This window comes from Oncorhynchus keta, chromosome 3 (genome assembly GCF_023373465.1).
Source record: "Oncorhynchus keta strain PuntledgeMale-10-30-2019 chromosome 3, Oket_V2, whole genome shotgun sequence".
Taxonomy (NCBI): Eukaryota; Metazoa; Chordata; class Actinopteri; order Salmoniformes; family Salmonidae; genus Oncorhynchus; species Oncorhynchus keta.
Window position 1 is genome coordinate 22,021,741 of NC_068423.1, and position 14,104 is coordinate 22,035,844.

Sequence of the window (14,104 nt, forward strand, 5' to 3'; positions counted from 1 at the left end):
TCCAGTTCTAGTCCTCATCAGATTCTCTCTCTCTCGGTCTCTCCAGTTCTAGTCCTCATCAGATTCTCTCTCTCTCGGTTTCTCCAGTTCTAGTCCTCATCAGATTCTCTCTCTCTCGGTCTCTCCAGTTCTAGTCCTCATCAGATTCTCTCTCTCTCTCGGTCTCTCCAGTTCTAGTCCTCATCAGATTCTCTCTCTCTCGGTCTCTCCAGTTCTAGTCCTCATCAGTTCTAGTCCTCCAGTTCTAGTCCACATCAGATTCTCTCTCTCGGTCTCTCCAGTTCTAGTCCTCATCAGATTCTCTCTCTCTCGGTCTCTCCAGTTCTAGTCCTGATCAGATTCTCTCTCTCTCGGTCTCTGCAGTTCTAGTCCTCATCAGATTCTCTCTCTCTCGGTCTCTCCAGTTCTAGTCCTCATCAGATTCTCTCTCTCTCGGTCTCTCCAGTTCTAGTCCTCATCAGATTCTCTCTCTCTCGGTCTCTCCAGTTCTAGTCCTCATCAGATTCTCTCTCTCTCGGTCTCTCCAGTTCTAGTCCTCATCAGATTCTCTCTCTCTCGGTCTCTCCAGTTCTAGTCCTCATCAGATTCTCTCTCTCTCGGTCTCTCCAGTTCTCCTCATCAGATTCTAGTTCCTCATCAGATTCTCTCTCTCTTCGGTCTCTCCAGTTCTAGTCCTCATCAGATTCTCTCTCTCTCGGTCTCTCCAGTTCTAGTCCTCATCAGATTCTCTCTCTCTCTCTCTCCAGTTCTAGTCCTCATCAGATTCTCCAGTTCTAGTCCTCATCAGATTCTCTCTCTCTCGGTCTCTCCAGTTCTAGTCTCATCAGATTCAGTTCTAGTCCTCATCAGATTCTCTCTCTCTCGGTCTCTCAGTTCTAGTCCTCATCAGATTCTCTCTCTCTCGGTCTCTCCAGTTCTAGTCCTCATCAGATTCTCTCTCTCTCGGTCTCTCCAGTTCTAGTCCATCAGATTCTCTCTCTCTCGGTCTCTCCAGTTCTAGTCCTCATCAGATTCTCTCTCTCTCGGGTCTCTCCAGTTCTAGTCCTCAGTTCTAGTCCTCATCAGATTCTCTCTCTCTCTCTCCAGTTCTAGTCCTCATCAGATTCAGTTCTAGTCCTCATCAGATTCTCTCTCTCTCGGTCTCTCCAGTTCTAGTCCTCATCAGATTCTCTCTCTCTCGGTCTCTCCAGTTCTAGTCCTCATCAGATTCTCTCTCTCTCTCTCCAGGTCTCTCCAGTTCTAGTCCTCATCAGATTCTCTCTCTCTCGGTCTCTCCAGTTCTAGTCCTCATCAGATTCTCTCTCTCTCGGTCTCTCAGTTCTAGTCCTCATCAGTTCTCTCTCTCTCGGTCTCTCCAGTTCCCTCATCAGATTCTCTCTCTCTCGGTCTCTCCAGTTCTAGTCCTCATCAGATTCTCTCTCTCTCGGTCTCTCCAGTTCTAGTCCTCATCAGATTCTCTCTCTCTCGGTCTTCTCCAGTTCTAGTCCTCCAGTTCTAGTCCTCATCAGATTCTCTCTCTCGGTCTCTCCAGTTCTAGTCCTCATCAGATTCTCTCTCTCTCGGTCTCTCCAGTTCTAGTCCTCATCAGATTCTCTCTCTCGGTCTCTCCAGTTCTCCTCATCAGTTCTAGTCCTCAGTTCTAGTCCTCATCAGATTCTCTCTCTCGGTCTCTCCAGTTCTAGTCCTCATCAGATTCTCTCTCTCTCGGTCTCTCCAGTTCTAGTCCTCATCAGATTCTCTCTCTCTCGGTCTCTCCAGTTCTAGTCCTCATCAGATTCTCTCTCTCTCGGTCTCTCCAGTTCTAGTCCTCATCAGATTCTCTCTCTCTCTCTCCAGTCTCCTCATCAGTTCTCTCTCTCTCGGTCTCTCCAGTCTAGTCCTCATCAGATTCTCTCTCTCTCGGTCTCTCCAGTTCTAGTCCTCATCAGATTCTCTCTCTCTCGGTCTCTCCAGTTCTAGTCCTCATCAGATTCTCTCTCTCTCGGTCTCTCCAGTTCTAGTCCTCATCAGATCCTCAGTTCTAGATTCTCTCTCTCTCGGTCTCTCCAGTTCTAGTCCTCATCAGATTCTCTCTCTCTCGGTCTCTCCAGTTCTAGTCCTCATCAGATTCTCTCTCTCTCGGTCTCTCCAGTTCTAGTCCTCATCAGATTCTCTCTCTCTCGGTCTCTCCAGTTCTAGTCCTCATCAGATTCTCTCTCTCTCTCTCTCCAGTTCTAGTCCTCATCAGTTCTAGTCCCTCATCAGATTCTCTCTCTCTCGGTCTCTCCAGTTCTAGTCCTCATCAGATTCTCTCTCTCTCGGTCTCTCCAGTTCTAGTCCTCATCAGATTCTCTCTCTCTCGGTCTCTCCAGTTCTAGTCCTCATCAGATTCTCTCTCTCTCGGTCTCTCCAGTTCTAGTCCTCATCAGATTCTCTCTCTCTCGGTCTCTCCAGTTCTAGTCCTCATCAGATTCTCTCTCTCTCGGTCTCTCCAGTTCTAGTCCTCATCAGATTCTCTCTCTCTCTCCAGTTCTAGTCCTCATCAGTTCTCTCCAGTTCTAGTCCTCATCAGATTCTCTCTCTCTCGGTCTCTCCAGTTCTAGTCCTCATCAGATTCTCTCTCTCTCGGTCTCTCCAGTTCTAGTCCTCATCAGATTCTCTCTCTCTCGGTCTCTCCAGTTCTAGTCCTCATCAGATTCTCTCTCTCTCTGTCTCTCAGTTCTAGTCCTCATCAGATTCTCTCTCTCTCGGTCTCTCCAGTTCTAGTCCTCATCAGATTCTCTCTCTCTCGGTCTCTCAGTTCTAGTCCTCATCAGATTCTCTCTCTCGGTCTCTCCAGTTCTAGTCCTCATCAGATTCTCTCTCTCTCGGTCTCTCCAGTTCTAGTCCTCATCAGATTCTCTCTCTCTCGGTCTCTCTCCTCAGTTCTAGTCCTCATCAGATTCTCATCAGATTCTCTCTCTCTCGGTCTCTCCAGTTCTAGTCCTCATCAGATTCTCTCTCTCTCGGTCTCTCCAGTTCTAGTCCTCATCAGATTCTCTCTCTCTCTCGTCTCTCCAGTTCTAGTCCTCATCAGATTCTCTCTCTCTCGGTCTCTCCAGTTCTAGTCCTCATCAGATTCTCTCTCTCTCGGTCTCTCCAGTTCTAGTCCTCATCAGATTCTCTCTCTCTCGTCTCTCCAGTTCTAGTCCTCATCAGATTCTCTCTCTCTCGGTCTCTCCAGTTCTAGTCCTCATCAGATTCTCTCTCTCTCTCGTCTCTCCAGTTCTAGTCCTCATCAGATTCTCTCTCTCTCGGTCTCTCCAGTTCTAGTCCTCATCAGATTCTCTCTCTCTCGGTCTCTCCAGTTCTAGTCCTCATCAGATTCTCTCTCTCTCCTCATCAGTCTCTCCTCTCGGTTCTAGTCCTCCTCATCAGATTCTCTCTCTCTCGGTCTCTCCAGTTCTAGTCCTCATCAGATTCTCTCTCTCGGTCTCTCCAGTTCTAGTCCTCATCAGATTCTCTCTCTCTCTCGGTCTCTCCAGTTCTAGTCCTCATCAGATTCTCTCTCTCTCTCGTCTCTCCAGTTCTAGTCCTCATCAGATTCTCTCTCTCTCGGTCTCTCCAGTTCTAGTCCTCATCAGATTCTCTCTCTCTCTCGGTCTCTCCAGTTCTAGTCCTCATCAGATTCTCAGATCTCTCTCTCTCGGTCTCTCCAGTTCTAGTCCTCATCAGATTCTCTCTCTCTCGGTCTCTCCAGTTCTAGTCCTCATCAGATTCTCTCTCTCTCGGTCTCTCTTCTAGTCCTCATCAGATTCTCTCCAGTTCTAGTCCTCATCAGATTCTCTCTCTCTCGGTCTCTCCAGTTCTAGTCCTCATCAGATTCTCTCTCTCTCGGTCTCTCCAGTTCTAGTCCTCATCAGATTCTCTCTCTCTCGGTCTCTCCAGTTCTAGTCCTCATCAGATTCTCTCTCTCGGTCTCTCCAGTTCTAGTCCTCATCAGATTCTCTCCAGTTCTAGTCCTCATCAGATTCTCTCTCTCTCGGTCTCTCCAGTTCTAGTCCTCATCAGATTCTCTCTCTCTCGGTCTCTCCAGTTCTAGTCCTCATCAGATTCTCTCTCTCTCGGTCTCTCCAGTTCTAGTCCTCATCAGATTCTCTCTCTCTCGGTCTCTCCAGTTCTAGTCCTCATCAGATTCTCTCTCTCTCGTTCTAGTCTCTCTCAGTTCTCCAGTTCTAGTCCTCATCAGATTCTCTCTCTCTCGGTCTCTCCAGTTCTAGTCCTCATCAGATTCTCTCTCTCGGTCTCTCCAGTTCTAGTTCATCAGATCTCTCTCTCTCGGTCTCTCCAGTTCTAGTCCTCATCAGATTCTCTCTCTCTCGGTCTCTCCAGTTCTAGTCCTCATCAGATTCTCTCTCTCTCGGTCTCTCCAGTTCTAGTCCTCATCAGATTCTCTCTCTCTCGGTCTCTCCAGTTCTAGTCCTCATCAGATTCTCTCTCTCTCAGTCTCTCCAGTTCTAGTCCTCATCAGATTCTCTCTCTCTCGGTCTCTCCAGTTCTAGTCCTCATCAGATTCTCTCTCTCTCGGTCTCTCCAGTTCTAGTCCTCATCAGATTCTCTCTCTCTCTCGGTCTCTCCAGTTCTAGTCCTCATCAGATTCTCTCTCTCTCGGTCTCTCCAGTTCTAGTCCTCATCAGATTCTCTCTCTCTCGGTCTCTCCAGTTCTAGTCCTCATCAGATTCTCTCTCTCTCTCGGTCTCTCCAGTTCTAGTCCTCATCAGATTCTCTCTCTCTCGGTCTCTCCAGTTCTAGTCCTCATCAGATTCTCTCTCTCTCGGTCTCTCCAGTTCTAGTCCTCATCAGATTCTCTCTCTCTCGGTCTCTCCAGTTCTAGTCCTCATCAGATTCTCTCTCTCGGTCTCTCCAGTTCTAGTCCTCATCAGATTCTCTCTCTCTCTCTCTCGGTCTCTCCAGTTCTAGTCCTCATCAGATTCTCTCTCTCTCGGTCTCTCCAGTTCTAGTCCTCATCAGATTCTCTCTCTCTCGGTCTCTCCAGTTCTAGTCCTCATCAGATTCTCTCTCTCTCGGTCTCTCCAGTTCTAGTCCTCATCAGATTCTCTCTCTCTCGGTCTCTCCAGTTCTAGTCCTCATCAGATTCTCTCTCTCTCGGTCTCTCCAGTTCTAGTCCTCATCAGATTCTCTCTCTCTCTTCGTCTCTCCAGTTCTAGTCCTCATCAGATTCTCTCTCTCTCGGTCTCTCCAGTTCTAGTCCTCATCAGATTCTCTCTCTCTCTCTGTCTCTCCAGTTCTAGTCCTCATCAGATTCTCTCTCTCTCGGTCTCTCCAGTTCTAGTCCTCATCAGATTCTCTCTCTCTCGGTCTCTCCAGTTCTAGTCCTCATCAGATTCTCTCTCTCTCGGTCTCTCCAGTTCTAGTCCTCATCAGATTCTCTCTCTCGGTCTCTCCAGTTCTAGTCCTCAGATTCAGTTCTCCAGTTCTAGTCCTCATCAGATTCTCTCTCTCTCTCGGTCTCTCCAGTTCTAGTCCTCATCAGATTCTCTCTCTCTCGGTCTCTCCAGTTCTAGTCCTCATCAGATTCTCTCTCTCTCGGTCTTCTAGTCCTCAGTTCTAGTCCCTCATCAGATTCTCAGAGTTCTAGTCCTCATCAGATTCTCTCTCTCTCGGTCTCTCCAGTTCTAGTCCTCATCAGATTCTCTCTCTCTCGGTCTCTCCAGTTCTAGTCCTCATCAGATTCTCTCTCTCTCGGTCTCTCCAGTTCTAGTCCTCATCAGATTCTCTCTCTCTCGGTCTCTCCAGTTCTAGTCCTCATCAGATTCTCTCTCTCGGTCTCTCCAGTTCTAGTCCTCATCAGATTCTCTCTCTCTCGGTCTCTCCAGTTCTAGTCCTCATCAGATTCTCTCTCTCTCGGTCTCTCCAGTTCTAGTCCTCATCAGATTCTCTCTCTCGGTCTCTCCAGTTCTAGTCCTCATCAGATTCTCTCTCTCTCGGTCTCTCCAGTTCTAGTCCTCATCAGATTCTCTCTCTCTCGGTCTCTCCAGTTCTAGTCCTCATCAGATTCTCTCTCTCTCTCTCTGGTCTCTCCAGTTCTAGTCCTCATCAGATTCTCTCTCTCTCGGTCTCTCCTAGTCCTCATCAGATTCTCTCATCAGTTCTAGTCCTCATCAGATTCTCTCTCTCGGTCTCTCCAGTTCTAGTCCTCATCAGATTCTCTCTCTCTCGGTCTCTCCAGTTCTAGTCCTCATCAGATTCTCTCTCTCTCGGTCTCTCCAGTTCTAGTCCTCATCAGATTCTCTCTCTCGGTCTCTCCAGTTCTAGTCCTCATCAGATTCTCTCTCTCTCGGTCTCTCCAGTTCTAGTCCTCATCAGATTCTCTCTCTCTCGGTCTCTCCAGTTCTAGTCCTCATCAGATTCTCTCTCTCTCGGTCTCTCCAGTTCATCAGTCCTCAGTCTAGTCCTCATCAGATCTCTCTCTCTCGGTCTCTCCAGTTCTAGTCCTCATCAGATTCTCTCTCTCTCGGTCTCTCCAGTTCTAGTCCTCATCAGATTCTCTCTCTCTCGGTCTCTCCAGTTCTAGTCCTCATCAGATTCTCTCTCTCTCGGTCTCTCCAGTTCTAGTCCTCATCAGATTCTCTCTCTCTCGGTCTCTCCAGTTCTAGTCCTCATCAGATTCTCTCTCTCCAGTTCTAGTCCTCATCAGATTCTCTCTCTCAGTTCTAGTCCTCATCAGATTCTCTCTCTCTCGGTCTCTCCAGTTCTAGTCCTCATCAGATTCTCTCTCTCTCGGTCTCTCCAGTTCTAGTCCTCATCAGATTCTCTCTCTCTCGGTCTCTCCAGTTCTAGTCCTCATCAGATTCTCTCTCTCTCGGTCTCTCCAGTTCTAGTCCTCATCAGATTCTCTCTCTCTCTCCAGTTCTAGTCCTCATCAGATTCAGTTCTAGTCCTCATCAGATTCTCTCTCTCTCGGTCTCTCCAGTTCTAGTCCTCATCAGATTCTCTCTCTCTCGGTCTCTCCAGTTCTAGTCCTCATCAGATTCTCTCTCTCTCGGTCTCTCCAGTTCTAGTCCTCATCAGATTCTCTCTCTCTCAGTTCTAGTCCTCATCAGATTCTCTCTCTCTCGGTCTCTCCAGTTCTAGTCCTCATCAGATTCTCTCTCTCTCGGTCTCTCCAGTTCTAGTCCTCATCAGATTCTCTCTCTCTCGGTCTCTCCAGTTCTAGTCCTCATCAGATTCTCTCTCTCTCGGGTCTCTCCAGTTCTAGTCCTCATCAGATTCTCTCTCTCTCTCGGTCTCTCCAGTTCTAGTCCTCATCAGATTCTCTCTCTCTCGGTCTCTCCAGTTCTAGTCCTCATCAGATTCTCTCTCTCTCGGTCTCTCCAGTTCTAGTCCTCATCAGATTCTCTCTCTCTCGGTCTCTCCAGTTCTAGTCCTCATCAGATTCTCTCTCTCTCGGTCTCTCCAGTTCTAGTCCTCATCAGATTCTCTCTCTCGGTCTCTCCAGTTCTAGTCCTCATCAGATTCTCTCTCTCTCGGTCTCTCCAGTTCTAGTCCTCATCAGATTCTCTCTCTCTCGGTCTCTCCAGTTCTAGTCCTCATCAGATTCTCTCTCTCTCGGTCTCTCCAGTTCTAGTCCTCATCAGATTCTCTCTCTCTCGGTCTCTCCAGTTCTAGTCCTCATCAGATTCTCTCTCTCTCCAGTTCTAGTCCTCATCAGATTCTCTCTCTCTCGTCTCTCCAGTTCTAGTCCTCATCAGATTCTCTCTCTCTCTCTCGTCTCTCTCCAGTTCTAGTCCTCATCAGATTCTCTCTCTCTCGGTCTCTCCAGTTCTAGTCCTCATCAGATTCTCTCTCTCTCTGTCTCTCCAGTTCTAGTCCTCATCAGATTCTCTCTCTCTCGGTCTCTCCAGTTCTAGTCCTCATCAGATTCTCTCTCTCTCGGTCTCTCCAGTTCTAGTCCTCATCAGATTCTCTCTCTCTCGGTCTCTCCAGTTCTAGTCCTCATCAGATTCTCTCTCTCGGTCTCTCCAGTTCTAGTCCTCATCAGATTCTCTCTCTCTCTCGGTCTCTCCAGTTCTAGTCCTCATCAGATTCTCTCTCTCTCGGTCTCTCCAATTCTAGTCCTCATCAGATTCTCTCTCTCTCGGTCTCTTCTAGTCCTCAGTTCTCTCTCTCTCGGTCTCTCCAGTTCTAGTCCTCATCAGATTCTCTCTCTCTCGGTCTCTCCAGTTCTAGTCCTCATCAGATTCTCTCTCTCTCGGTCTCTCCAGTTCTAGTCCTCATCAGATTCTCTCTCTCTGTCTCTCCAGTTCTAGTCCTCATCAGATTCTCTCTCTCTCTGTCTCTCCAGTTCTAGTCCTCATCAGATTCTCTCTCTCTCGGTCTCTCCAGTTCTAGTCCTCAGTTCTAGTTCCCTCATCAGATTCTCTCTCTCTCGGTCTCTCCAGTTCTAGTCCTCATCAGATTCTCTCTCTCTCGGTCTCTCCAGTTCTAGTCCTCATCAGATTCTCTCTCTCTCTGTCTCTCCAGTTCTAGTCCTCATCAGATTCTCTCTCTCTCGGTCTCTCCAGTTCTAGTCCTCATCAGATTCTCTCTCTCTCTTCTAGGTCTCTCCAGTTCTAGTCCTCATCAGATTCTCTCTCTCGGTCTCTCCAGTTCTAGTCCTCATCAGATTCTCTCTCTCTCGGTCTCTCCAGTTCTAGTCCTCATCAGATTCTCTCTCTCTCGGTCTCTCCAGTTCTAGTCCTCATCAGATTCTCTCTCTCTCGGTCTCTCCAGTTCTAGTCCTCATCAGATTCTCTCTCTCTCGGTCTCTCCAGTTCTAGTCCTCATCAGATTCTCTCTCTCTCGGTCTCTCCAGTTCTAGTCCTCATCAGATTCTCTCTCTCTCTCCAGTTCTAGTCCTCATCAGTTCTAGTCCTCTCAGATCCAGTTCTAGATTCAGATTCTCTCTCTCTCGGTCTCTCCAGTTCTAGTCCTCATCAGATTCTCTCTCTCTCGGTCTCTCCAGTTCTAGTCCTCATCAGATTCTCTCTCTCTCTCGGTCTCTCCAGTTCTAGTCCTCATCAGATTCTCTCTCTCTCGGTCTCTCCAGTTCTAGTCCTCATCAGATTCTCTCTCTCTCTGTCTCTCCAGTTCTAGTCCTCATCAGATTCTCTCTCTCTCGGTCTCTCCAGTTCTAGTCCTCATCAGATTCTCTCTCTCTCGGTCTCTCCAGTTCTAGTCCTCATCAGATTCTCTCTCTCTCTCGGTCTCTCCAGTTCTAGTCCTCATCAGATTCTCTCTCTCTCGGTCTCTCCAGTTCTAGTCCTCATCAGATTCTCTCTCTCTCTCTCCAGTTCTAGTCCTCATCAGATTCTCTCTCTCTCTCCAGTTCTAGTCCTCATCAGATTCTCTCTCTCTCGGTCTCTCCAGTTCTAGTCCTCATCAGATTCTCTCTCTCTCGGTCTCTCCAGTTCTAGTCCTCATCAGATTCTCTCTCTCTCTGTCTCTCCAGTTCTAGTCCTCATCAGATTCTCTCTCTCTCTCGGTCTCTCCAGTTCTAGTCCTCATCAGATTCTCTCTCTCTCCAGTTCTAGTCCTCATCAGTTCTCTCTCTCCAGTTCTAGTCTCCAGTTCTAGTCCTCATCAGATTCTCTCTCTCTCGGTCTCTCCAGTTCTAGTCCTCATCAGATTCTCTCTCTCTCGGTCTCTCCAGTTCTAGTCCTGATCAGATTCTCTCTCTCTGGTCTCTCCAGTTCTAGTCCTCATCAGATTCTCTCTCTCTCGGTCTCTCCAGTTCTAGTCCTCATCAGATTCTCTCTCTCTCGGTCTCTCCAGTTCTAGTCCTCATCAGATTCTCTCTCTCGGTCTCTCCAGTTCTAGTCCTCATCAGATTCTCTCTCTCTCGGTCTCTCCAGTTCTAGTCCTGATCAGATTCTCTCTCTCTCGGTCTCTCCAGTTCTAGTCCTCATCAGATTCTCTCTCTCTCGGGTCTCTCCAGTTCTAGTCCTCATCAGATTCTCTCTCTCTCTTCTAGTCCTGATCAGGTCTCTCCAGTTCTAGTCCTCATCAGATTCTCTCTCTCTCGGTCTCTCCAGTTCTAGTCCTCATCAGATTCTCTCTCTCTCGGTCTCTCCAGTTCTAGTCCTCATCAGATTCTCTCTCTCTCGGTCTCTCCAGTTCTAGTCCTCATCAGATTCTCTCTCTCTCGGTCTCTCCAGTTCTAGTCCTCATCAGATTCTCTCTCTCTCGGTCTCTCCAGTTCTAGTCCTCATCAGATTCTCTCTCTCTCGGTCTCTCCAGTTCTAGTCCTCATCAGATTCTCTCTCTCTCTCGGTCTCTCCAGTTCTAGTCCTCAGTTCTAGTTCTAGTCCTCATCAGATTCTCTCTCTCTCTCTCGTCTCTCCAGTTCTAGTCCTCATCAGATTCTCTCTCTCGGTCTCTCCAGTTCTAGTCCTCATCAGATTCTCTCTCTCGGTCTCTCCAGTTCTAGTCCTCATCAGATTCTTTCTCTCTCTCGGTCTCTCCAGTTCTAGTCCTCATCAGATTCTCTCTCTCTCGGTCTCTCCAGTTCTAGTCCTCATCAGATTCTCTCTCTCTCTGTCTCTCCAGTTCTAGTCCTCATCAGATTCTCTCTCTCTTGGTCTCTCCAGTTCTAGTCCTCATCAGATTCTCTCTCTCTCGGTCTCTCCAGTTCTAGTCCTCATCAGATTCTCTCTCTCTCGGTCTCTCCAGTTCTAGTCCTCATCAGATTCTCTCTCTCGGTCTCTCCAGTTCTAGTCCTCATCAGATTCTCTCTCTCTCTCGGTCTCTCCAGTTCTAGTCCTCATCAGATTCTCTCTCGGTCTCTCCAGTTCTAGTCCTCATCAGATTCTCTCTCTCTCGGTCTCTCCAGTTCTAGTCCTCATCAGATTCTCTCTCTCTCGGTCTCTCCAGTTCTAGTCCTCATCAGATTCTCTCTCTCTCGGTCTCTCCAGTTCTAGTCCTCATCAGATTCTCTCTCTCTCGGTCTCTCCAGTTCTAGTCCTCATCAGATTCTCTCTCTCTCGGTCTCTCCAGTTCTAGTCCTCATCAGATTCTCTCTCTCTCGGTCTCTCCAGTTCTAGTCCTCATCAGATTCTCTCTCTCGGTCTCTCCAGTTCTAGTCCTCATCAGATTCTCTCTCTCGGTCTCTCCAGTTCTAGTCCTCATCAGATTCTCTCTCTCTCGGTCTCTCCAGTTCTAGTCCTCATCAGATTCTCTCTCTCTCGGTCTCTCCAGTTCTAGTCCTCATCAGATTCTCTCTCTCTCTGTCTCTCCAGTTCTAGTCCTCATCAGATTCTCTCTCTCTCTCGGTCTCTCCAGTTCTAGTCCTCATCAGATTCTCTCTCTCTCGGTCTCTCCAGTTCTAGTCCTCATCAGATTCTCTCTCTCGGTCTCTCCAGTTCTAGTCCTCATCAGATTCTCTCTCTCTCGGTCTCTCCAGTTCTAGTCCTCATCAGATTCTCTCTCTCTCGGTCTCTCCAGTTCTAGTCCTCATCAGATTCTCTCTCTCTCTCGGTCTCTCCAGTTCTAGTCCTCATCAGATTCTCTCTCTCTCGGTCTCTCCAGTTCTAGTCCTCATCAGATTCTCTCTCTCTCGGTCTCTCCAGTTCTAGTCCTCATCAGATTCTCTCTCTCTCGGTCTCTCCAGTTCTAGTCCTCATCAGATTCTCTCTCTCGGTCTCCAGTTCTAGTCTCTCCAGTTCTAGTCCTCATCAGATTCTCTCTCTCTCTCGTCTCTCCAGTTCTAGTCCTCATCAGATTCTCTCTCTCTCTCGGTCTCTCCAGTTCTAGTCCTCATCAGATTCTCTCTCTCTCTCGGTCTCTCCAGTTCTAGTCCTCATCAGATTCTCTCTCTCTCGTCTCTCCAGTTCTAGTCTGATTCTTCTCTCTCGGTCTCTCCAGTTCTAGTCCTCATCAGATTCTCTCTCTCTCTGGTCTCTCCAGTTCTAGTCCTCATCAGATTCTCTCTCTCTCTCGGTCTCTCCAGTTCTAGTCCTCATCAGATTCTCTCTCTCTCGGTCTCTCCAGTTCTAGTCCTCATCAGATTCTCTCTCTCTCTCGGTCTCTCCAGTTCTAGTCCTCATCAGTTCTAGTCCTCATCAGATTCTCTCTCTCGGTCTCTCCAGTTCTAGTCCTCATCAGATTCTCTCTCTCTCGGTCTCTCCAGTTCTAGTCCTCATCAGATTCTCTCTCTCTCGGTCTCTCCAGTTCTAGTCCTCATCAGATTCTCTCTCTCTCTCGGTCTCTCCAGTTCTAGTCCTCATCAGATTCTCTCTCTCTCGGTCTCTCCAGTTCTAGTCCTCATCAGATTCTCTCTCTCTCGGTCTCTCCAGTTCTAGTCCTCATCAGATTCTCTCTCTCTCGGTCTCTCCAGTTCTAGTCCTCATCAGATTCTCTCTCTCTCTCGGTCTCTCCAGTTCTAGTCCTCATCAGATTCTCTCTCTCTCGGTCTCTCCAGTTCTAGTCCTCATCAGATTCTCTCTCTCTCTCGGTCTCTCCAGTTCTAGTCCTCATCAGATTCTCTCTCTCGGTCTCTCCAGTTCTAGTCCTCATCAGATTCTCTCTCTCTCGGTCTCCAGTTCTAGTCCTCATCCAGTTCTAGTCCTCATCAGATTCTCTCTCTCTCGGTCTCTCCAGTTCTAGTCCTCATCAGATTCTCTCTCTCTCGGTCTCTCCAGTTCTAGTCCTCATCAGATTCTCTCTCTCGGTCTCCAGTTCTAGTCCTCATCCAGTTCTAGTCCTCATCAGATTCTCTCTCTCTCGGTCTCTCCAGTTCTAGTCCTCATCAGATTCTCTCTCTCTCGGTCTCTCCAGTTCTAGTCCTCATCAGATTCTCTCTCTCTCTCTGTCTCTCCAGTTCTAGTCCTCATCAGATTCTCTCTCTCTCTGTCTCTCCAGTTCTAGTCCTCATCAGATTCTCTCTCTCTCGGTCTCTCCAGTTCTAGTCCTCATCAGATTCTCTCTCTCGGTCTCTCCAGTTCTAGTCCTCATCAGATTCTCTCTCTCTCGGTCTCTCCAGTTCTAGTCCTCATCAGATTCTCTCTCTCTCGGTCTCTCCAGTTCTAGTCCTCATCAGATTCTCTCTCTCTCGGTCTCTCCAGTTCTAGTCCTCATCAGATTCTCTCTCTCTCTCTCGGTCTCTCCAGTTCTAGTCCTCATCAGATTCTCTTCTCTCTCTCTCCAGTCTCTCCAGTTCTAGTCCTCCATTCTAGATTCTTCTCTCTCTCGGTCTCTCCAGTTCTAGTCCTCATCAGATTCTCTCTCTCTCGGTCTCTCCAGTTCTAGTCCTCATCAGATTCTCTCTCTCTCTCGGTCTCTCCAGTTCTAGTCCTCATTAGATTCTCTCTCTCTCGGTCTCTCCAGTTCTAGTCCTCATCAGATTCTCTCTCTCTCTCGGTCTCTCCAGTTCTAGTCCTCATCAGATTCTCTCTCTCTCTCGGTCTCTCCAGTTCTACTCCTCATCAGATTCTCTCTCTCTCTCTCTCCAGTTCTAGTCCTCATCAGATTCTCTCTCTCTCGGTCTCTCCAGTTCTAGTCCTCATCAGATTCTCTCTCTCTCGGTCTCTCCAGTTCTAGTCCTCATCAGATTCTCTCTCTCTCGGTCTCTCCAGTTCTAGTCCTCATCAGATTCTCTCTCTCGGTCTCTCCAGTTCTAGTCCTCATCAGATTCTCTCTCTCTCGGTCTCTCCAGTTCTAGTCCTCATCAGATTCTCTCTCTCTCGGTCTCCAGTTCTAGTCCTCATCAGATTCTCTCTCTCTCGGTCTCTCCAGTTCTAGTCCTCATCAGATTCTCTCTCTCTCGGTCTCTCCAGTTCTAGTCCTCATCAGATTCTCTCTCTCTCTCGGTCTCTCCAGTTCTAGTCCTCATCAGATTCTCTCTCTCTCCAGTTCTAGTCTCTCCAGTTCTAGTCCTCATCAGATTCTCTCTCTCTCGGTCTCTCCAGTTCTAGTCCTCATCAGATTCTCTCTCTCGGTCTCCAGTTCTAGTCCTCATCAGATTCTCTCTCTCAGTTCTCCAGTTCTAGTCCTCATCAGATTCTCTCTCTCTCGGTCTCTCCAGTTCTAGTCCTCATCAGATTCTCTCTCTCTCGGTCTCTCCAGTTCTAGTCCTCATCAGATTCTCTCT